At 39.7% G+C, this 9,204-nt stretch overlaps 1 pseudogene; it reads right to left on the bottom strand.

The window, feature by feature from the left end:
- Positions 1-1,051: 1,051 nt before the first annotated feature.
- On the bottom strand, positions 1,052-1,820 carry LOC102848998 (annotated as a pseudogene).
- Between the last annotated feature and the right edge of the window lie 7,384 nt (positions 1,821-9,204).

Below are 9,204 nucleotides of genomic sequence, written 5' to 3'. Positions count from 1 at the left end.
GACTACAATTTCTTGAATTATTTGCTAAGGAATACAGCTCATAGACTGAAACAGGAAAGGAAAAGGATATAATCCAGTTGCACACATTTCCTTATTTTAATGTCCCCTTGTTTTGTATAGGTAACTGCTGCCTTGACTTGGAATGTTGTTGTTGTTGTTATGTGTGGTCAACCCTCTGTACAACGCACGTAAACCCTGCTCTGTCCTGTGCTAATCGCACTGCCTCCGACACACCCATTCCAATTACCCCAGTCACTGAATCAATCCACCTCATAGGGGGTCTTCCCCTCCTGCGCTGTCCCTCCACACTCCCAGGCATGATGTCCCTCTCCAAGGACCTCTCCCTCTTTACAACATGTCCAAAGTATGTCAGACAAAGCCTCAAAATCCTTGCCTCCAAGGAGCAGCCTGGTTTAACCCTCTCCAGGGTGAATCTGTTTGTTTTCTTGGCAGTCCATGGTACATTCAATACTCTTCTCTAGCACCACAGCTCAAAGGCATCAATTCTCCTTCTAGCCTCCCTAATCATTGTCCAACTCTCTGATGCATAACAAGTGATTGCAAAGACCATGGCCTGTATCAGATGTACCTTAGTCTCCAGAGTGACACCATTGCTCTTCAGTACTTTGGAGAGGTCCCTAACAGCAGACTTTCCCATGGAAATACACCTTTTAATTTCCTGGCTACTGGTGCCAAGAATGTTGACTGCAGACCCAAGCAAACTAAAGCTGTGAACAATCTCAATCTCTTCACCATCCATGGTGATGCTGCCAATTGGTCCAATGGTGAGAATCTTGGAACCTGGAATAGGTGTCACATAAGTACAATTAAATGTTCTGGAATTATCATTTTTTCCTCAATGTTAGCAATAGTTGTTCTGATCCAGACAGTCAGATGCATTTGCAAAATCAATAAAGATTAAGCAGACATATTTCTGCTATTCTCTGTTTTCTGCCAAGATTCATCAGATTTCAACAATGTTATTCCTCTTGTCACATCCTCTTTTTATTTTAGACAATAATAATTTATTAAGAGCCTCCCTTCCCCCAACCTCGCAGTGTTTAGGGTCACTTTTTTCCTCTTGTAGATCTTGTGCGCTAGTCCCAGGAAGATGGCTGGGGGCAGGGGAACAGCGTACTGCTCGATACGCCCCATCAGGTGCCTGAAACTCTCTTCTTCATACTGCTTGAACACAGCTGGCAACTCCAGTTCCTCATGCTGTGCCTTCACCCAGGCCAACTTCTCCGTCTCCTTCGGCCCATAATTGTCCTGCAGGATCTGGCGTTGTTCTAGAGAGGCCCGCTGCAGACACTGGATCACCAGCCAGCTGCATTTGTTGTCCTGGATGTCAGTGCCAATCTTGCCTGTCACACTCGGGTCACCTAAAAAGATCACGGTAATCATCCTGAATCTGAAAGAATTCGCCCATCTCTAGCAGAATCTTCTTGACGTTGGCATGTTCTTTCTCCCCGTTGATGACCGCCATGTACATTGCAGCAGCTACAGGAAGGTAAAAGGAGTAGAAAGCTGTTTTGTACTTGACAATGGATTTGTACCTCTTTTCAGTGAATCTGCTGAGAGCCACCTTGTCCTGAGGGCCAGTGATGAGGTCCAAGGTCTGTCCAATCTCAGTCTGATAGGAACTCTGCAGAAAGAGGCCCATCAGGTTCGGGTAATAGGGCTGCTCCCAGCAGTAGAGCTTCAGCAGGCAGTAGGTACACGATTCCAACAGCATGGCGTCATTGATGGCATCCAGACCTATACCTAGCTTCTTTCTTATACAAGCTGGGCTGCCCGCGTTGGGTAAAGGATGAATCCATGAAGTCGTCTAATACAAGGAAGAAGGCTTGGAGCAGTTCCACACACCAGCCCACAGTCAGGGCCCGCTGTAGATTCTCAGCATACTGCTTCCTGGGCTCCACCAGCTCCCGGAACACTTCCAGCACTGTTAAATCTCAGTTGTACTTGCCTCCAATGGCATTGTACTCTAGGACCTTTCTGAGGCGGGTAACAACATCTCCCATTTCTGGGTGCCCCAGATCATCCTCAGTCAGCACCTTGACAATCTGAGAGAAGTGCTGGAGGAAATCCTGCTTCTCTTGGGCACAAGCCTCTGATTTCTGGTCCCCATTCATTCTGAGGGAGGAGCAGAGGGCTCTGTTCTTGGATGCCGGTTCTTGCTTGGTCACATCCTCTTCTGAATCTAGCTTAAATATTTGGCAATCTCTTGTCCATGTACTGTTCCTGGCGTTTTATTAATAATCTCCAACAAGATTTTACTTGCATGTTATATTTCTGACATTGTTCAATAATTTCCACATTCTGTTAAATTATTATTTTAGGAAGTAGAATAAACATGGATCTCTGCCAGTCAGTTGGTCAGTTCTTCCATATTTTTTCGAAGAGGTTGGGGTGGTGAGCATATCCAGGCTTGCATCTGTTTCCTGAAAAAAATGTCGGTTGGTAGTCCACCAATTCCCAGAGTCATTTTTTTTTTTTACAATGTTGTCAATGTAGCATGGACTTCTTTCTTCAATAATAATGGTTTTAAACCATATACTACTTCCTGAAATAGTTTAGTGTTGACCAATTGTTTTTGGTATAATGACCCTGTATATTTCTTTTATCTACTTTTGGTGTATGTTTGATCCATTATTCAAGATTTTGCCCATACAGTCTTCAGCACTGCAATTCGTGTTTTGAATTTGTTCTTCAGTTCTTTCAACATGATAAATGCTGAGCTTCTTCTACCCTTTAGGTTTTCTAACTTCCACTCATTTCACTATAATATTTGCTTTGTCTAGTTGTACAATGACTAGGGAGGACAGAAGGAGAGTTGATGCCTTTGAGCTGTGGTGCTGGAGAAGAGTACTGAATGTACCATGGACTGCCAGGAAAACAAACATATTCATCTTGGAGAGGATTAAACCAAGCTACTCCTTGGAGGCAAGGATTCTGGGGCTTCGTCTGACATACTTTGGACATGTTGCCAGGAGGGACGGGTCCTTGGAGAGGGACATCATGCTTGGGAGGGTGGAGGGATGGTGCAGGAGGAGAAGACCCTCTATGAGATGGATTGATTCGGTGACTGGGGTAATCGGGATGGGTGTGTTAGAGGCAGTGCGGTTGGAGCAGGATAGAGCAGGGTTTAGAGCTGTTGTGCATAGGGTCGCTATGAGTCGCATACAACTCGACGGCACATAACAACAACAACAACAGTTGGGCTACATTTTGACATTTTTCTGTTCACCTCTCTTACCTCAACATTCCTTCCCCTATTTTTGTCCTAATGCATGTTTCATAGTCTGCTCTGATAGTTATTTCTTCTGTCTCTTCTTCCTTGACTTTGCAATGCCCTCTGTCTTTGATGTCATGCATCTCATTTCATCTTTGGTAACTGCTGTCCAATGTATCAAGTATATTCTTAAGTGTTTTTTTTTAAATGTCATTAGGACACACTCAAAGACCACAACCTTCAATATGAGTTCTACTTCAACATAAAAAAAGCAAAAACCCTCTCCACTGGACTAATGAGCAATGTCATGATAGATGGGAAAAAAGATGGGAGTTGTCAACAATTTCATTTTGTTAGAATCCATGGTACCAGCAGTGAAGAAATCAAAAGATTAGGTACATTGAAAAAATCTGTGGTCAAGGGCATTTCTAAAGTTTTAAAGAGTTAGGTGTAAAACTACAAATTTTTATTGTATTTGTTAGGTGCCATAGAGAAGAGTATCGCTCATAGTAACCCTATGACCAACGTATTTAAACCCTGTCCTAACCTTTGTAATCTTCATGATTTCTGACATGCCCATTGTTGCAGTCACTGTGTCCATCCATCTGGTTGACAGTCATCATATTTTGCTAAGCCTCCAACTTTCCAAGCATGATGTCTGCCTCTGAAGACTACCCTCTCCTAGCAACATGCCCAAAGTACATGAGATGAAGCTTAACCTCCTAGCAGCACTCTGGCTACACTTTCTCTTAGACATATTTGTTTGTTCTTTTGGCAGTCCATGGGATATTCATTACTCTTCTTCAACATCACATGTCAAAGACATGGTATTTCCAATTGTTTCCCATGCATCTGAAAGCTGGACAATTAATAAGGATGGTAAAAGAAAAATCAACATCTTTGAATTGTGAAGTTTGTGAAGAATATTCAATATTCCATTGTCTTTAAGAAAACAAACAGATCTGTGTTAAAGGAAGTACAACTAGAGTGCTCCTTATAGGCAAAAATGGTGAATCTTCATCCCTCTTAGGAAATATTTTCAAGAAGCATCAATCTTTGGAAAAAGATATCATGTTAGAAAAGGTGGAAGGTCAGAAAAAGAGTGAAAATCACCTATGAAAGGTATTGACACAATCACTACTAAAATGGGCTTGAGCATGGTAGAAATCACGAACATGACTGATGAATAATAAGGGAAGATTGAGATACTTGTTGTTCATAGAGTCACTATGAGTTGTCTACTCAATAGTACCTAGCAACAACAATAATACTCTTACTAAAGCACTTTTAAAAGAAATACATTTATGTCTGTGCTGTATTGCTTAAAAATGTAATTGATCAGTTATCCAAAGGTAACTAACCCATTGTGCTTATGTGTTGTTGTGTAGACTATTACTCCTATCAATATTTAAGAACAGGTCGAAACTTTGCCTTATCCTGTATCATCGTCACAACCTTCAACATTCTCCAACTGACATATTTCAGCTAACAGATGTTGCTGTGGATGTGCTCACCAAGTTGTGCCAAGAAATCTGGAGAACAACCACTTGGCCAACTGACTGGAAGAGATCTATATTTGTTCCCATCCCAAAGAAGGGCGACCCAACTGAGTGTGGAAACTACAGAACAATATCATTGATTTCACATGCAAGCAAGATTCTACTGAAGATTATCCAAAAATAACTGGAACAGTACATCAGCAAAGAATTGACAGAAGTCCAGGCTGGGTTTAGAAGGGGTCGTGGTACTAGGGATATCGTAGCTGATGTTATATGGATCTTAGCTGAAAGCAGACAATACCAGAAGAATGTCTATCTGTGTTTCTTGATTATGCAAAGGCATTTGACTGCATGGATCATAACAAACTGTGGCTGACTCTGAGAAGAATGGGAATCCCAGAACATTTAATTGTGCTAATGCGAAACCTATACTTGGACCAAGAGGCAGTCGTCAGAACAGAGCAGGGCAACACTGCATGGTTCATAATTGGGAAGGGTGTACGCCAGGAATGTGTCCTATCTCCATATCTTTACAACCTGTTTGCAGAGCAGATTATCTGAGATCTGGGCTCTATGAGGAGAAGCGTGGCGTTAGGATTGGTGGACGATCTATTAACAATCTGTGTTATGCAGATGACACAACTTTGTTCAGTGAAACTGAGGAGGACCTCATACACTTACTGCAGAGGGTCAAGGACTGCAGCCTTCAGTATGGATTGAGGCTCAATGTCCAGAAGACAAAAATTCTCACTACTGGACCAATTGGTAGCATCAGGATGAATGGCAAAGAGATTGAGAATGTTCACAGCTTTAATTTGCTTGGCTCCACGGTCAACACTCTTGGCACCAGTAGCCAGGAAATCAAAAAACGTATTGTGATGGGAAAGTCTGCGGTTAGGGACCTCTCTAAAGTACTCAAGAGCAACGGTGTCTCTCTGGAGACTAAGGTGTGCCTGATGCAGGCCATGGTTTTTGCAATCACTTGTTATGCATCAGAGAGTTGGACAGTGACTAGGGAGGATAGAAGGAGAATTGACGCCTTTGAGCTGTGGTGCTGGAGAAGAGTACTGAATGTACCATGGACTGCCAAGAAAACAAAAAGATTCATCGTAGAGAGGGTTAAACCAGGCTGCTCCTTGGAGCCAAGGATTCTGGGGCTTCGCCTGACATACTTTGGGACATGTTGTAAGGAGAAACAGGTCTTTAGAGAGGGACATTATGCTGGGTAGAGTGGAGGGACAGCGCAGGAAGGAAAGACCCTCTATGAGGTGGATTGATTCAATGACTTGGGTAATCGGGATGGGTGTGTCAGAGGCAGTGCGATTGGCATGGTATAGAGCACGGTTTAGGGCTGTTGTATATAGGGTCGCTATGAGTCGCAAACGACTCCCCGGCACATAACAACAACAACAATAACAACAACATGTAAATCTATCTCCCTGAAATTTTTTTTCTCTTTTGCTGATACTCTTCTTTTCCTAGGGTCATGAATTTTGTTTCAAGAACTAGTGTCTGTCTCCTGTTAATATGCTCAAAATATGTGGGATGAAATTTCAGCATCCTTGCCTCTAAGGAGCACCCCAGTTATGTCTACCAAGAAAGATTTATTTTTTTCTAGTATTATGCTGTATATTAGTATGAGGATACTCAAAATTAGTTTTAAAATATTTTTAATGATAGCAGAAAATAAACCTAAGAATTAGTTCTTATTTAATCTTTTTCTACACATTGCCATAGGAATGTGTGTTTTTATGTGATTCTGAAAATAAAAAAGAGGAAAAGCAGAGCTTGTTTGGAGATAAAGAGATTACAGGAAATGGAATAATAATGAAGTGTAGCATTCAGGTGAGAGATAATAAACTAAAATTCTTAGTTTCTCACATAACGGGCAAAAAAAAGGGAAACAAAATATATAAAAGCTTTTTAGCAAATAAGAGTGAAAAATAAAGGGTAGATATAAAGGCATATTAATGCCAGCTAGTTTAGAAAACAGTTCATGTTGGAATATGATTTTTAAAATGTCACTCAAAGTACAGTTTTAAAGAGAATAAAGTTTTACATAATTTCAAGCTAGAGAAAATATATGACTATACCAGGATCATCTATTTGAAATTCAATTTCTCATTTAATCACAAAGTGGGAAATATCCTTTTGTTTGAAATGTATGTTATTCACTTGGTATACAAAGATATTATAAAGACCTGAAAGAAAAATATTTGGAGGATTATGCTAAAAGCATTTTAAATTGTAAGAAAAAATGATGAAAGTACCATGAATTTTTCAGAAAAGCCACGAAATGTCCTCGGAATTCCATTTCTTATTTTAAGTGTGTGTTTTATAACAGTAAATATATGTAAATAGAGTATGTAAGGAACTGATTTGATTGAAATAGTTACTGAGAATTGCTTGACAGATCTTGCTTTTGAATATTGATTCTTTCCATTATCGGTTTTTGTCATGATTTCATTTATGCTTCAAACCTATCCTTTAATTGTCAACCAAAAAGCTCCTACTGAGTATTATAGCAATCTAAAATGATAGGGATAAAATAAAATGTGTTATATAAAAATAATAAGAAACCAAATCAATTAAACTGTAATCGGTCTTTGTGACTGAGTTAAACCAAAGAGATTGAATGTAAAAGAAAAGAAAAGCAAAAAGCCCATTTTATACTTTCTATATATATACTTTGGGCATGTTGCAAGGAGTGACCATTCTTTGGAGAGGGACATCATGTTTGGGAGAGTGGAGAAACAGTGCAAAAGAGGAAGAGTTTCCATGAAATGGCTCAATTCAGTGATTGGAGTAATGTGAGTAGGTGTATTAGAGAGAGTGAGGTTGGCACAGGATAGAGCAGGGTTTAGGGCCCTTGTACGTAGGGTCACTATCAGTCAGCAACTCAACGGCACATAACAGCAACAACAACATGAGGTTTATGTATTATTTTTAAAAACTATTACTTAAAATATAATGCATATTTCACTAAGATATATGTGTATGTCTTATGTAATAATGACATTTATATATAATATCATGTAACTATGAATACTTATTGTAAATGTCTTAGACTTAGAGATGTATTATACATAAATTTGAATTGATTTATTTTTATGTTACTTTCGTCATTATCATTAATAATAGTGCTGATTTTTTATTTTTTTTTAATCACTTACTTTGTAATGGTGAACGTAAAGTTTCATTTTAAGTGCAGAATCCTCTTGATCAGATTTGGTAACTCTTTTTTTAAATTTAGAATAGAAAATCTAATTTTTAGGATAGAAAATATAATTATGCTCAGTAAATGTGTCTCTTGGCAACCAAAAAAATTGAGCCAAAAGCTGTTTTTAATTTGAAGTGGGCCTTAAAAATATATTTTATTTGCAAAATAGAAATACTTTCAAAATTAATAAACTTAAATTTCCATTTAAAGAGAAATCTCCTCTTTAGAAAAGGCTTAAGACAGTTGTCAACGTCACTGTGCCAATTCAACTCCTTGACGAAATAAAAATTAAAACCAGAAGAAGCTAAGAAAAAGTGGAAATATTGGAGAACTGTTGTCGGTATGTAAAAAAGTGAACACCATATTAATTTTTATACACATTTTGCAAAAGAGTTAATTTAATGAAACATGCAAAGATGTATGATGGGAAAAGCTAATACAAGTAAAACCTTGTACTTGACATTGTTGTTTTTTTGTTGTTGTTGACTGCCATGGAGTCAAACGTGACTCAGAGATGCTATGAACAAAAGCCCTGAAGCCCCTCTACAACTATGGACACTTATCAAAGTTCATAGAGTTTCCAGAGACATGTTGTTTATGAAGTAAATGCCAGTTCTCCTAATTTTAGATCTACTTAACCTGAACGTGGTTATTGTTGCTGTTATGTGCCCTCAAGTCATCTGTGACTCATAATGACCCCATGCACATCAGCTCTAACCGTTTTCTATTCTGTGTCAACCTTATTGTCTCTGACACGTCTTCCCCCATTAGCCCAGCCGTTGAATCAATCCATCTCATAGAGGGTCTTTCTCTCCTGCACTGCTCCTCCACCCTCCCAAGCATTGACATCCCTCCCGAAGGACTTGTCCCACCTTGCAACATGTCCACAGTGTGTCAGAAGAAGCATCATAATCCTTGCCCCCCAGGTACCTCCCTGATATTCTAGTCCACCATTCATTCCCAGGAGAAACATAGACAATCTACTCCTAAGAAATTGTCAGCCTCTAAAAAGAGACTCAGAAAACATGCTGAGTGTGCAGAAGTCAGCTTTAAATTGTTTCCTGACATACTTTGGACGTGTTGTAAGGAGAGACAGGTCTTTAGAGAGGGACATCATGCTGGGTAGAGTAGAGGGACAGTGCAGGAGGGGAAGACCCTCAATGAGGTGGATTGATTCAGTGACTGGGGTACTCAGGTTGGGTGTATCAGAGGCAATGAGATTGGCACAGGATAGAGCAGGGTTTAGGGCT

Source organism: Elephantulus edwardii, unplaced genomic scaffold (assembly GCF_000299155.1).
Source record: "Elephantulus edwardii isolate Elephantulus edwardi_28Jun2011 unplaced genomic scaffold, EleEdw1.0 scaffold00173, whole genome shotgun sequence".
NCBI lineage: Eukaryota > Metazoa > Chordata > Mammalia > Macroscelidea > Macroscelididae > Elephantulus > Elephantulus edwardii.
Note: the sequence above shows the minus strand (reverse complement) of the source record. Positions and strands in the feature narration are given on the sequence as shown.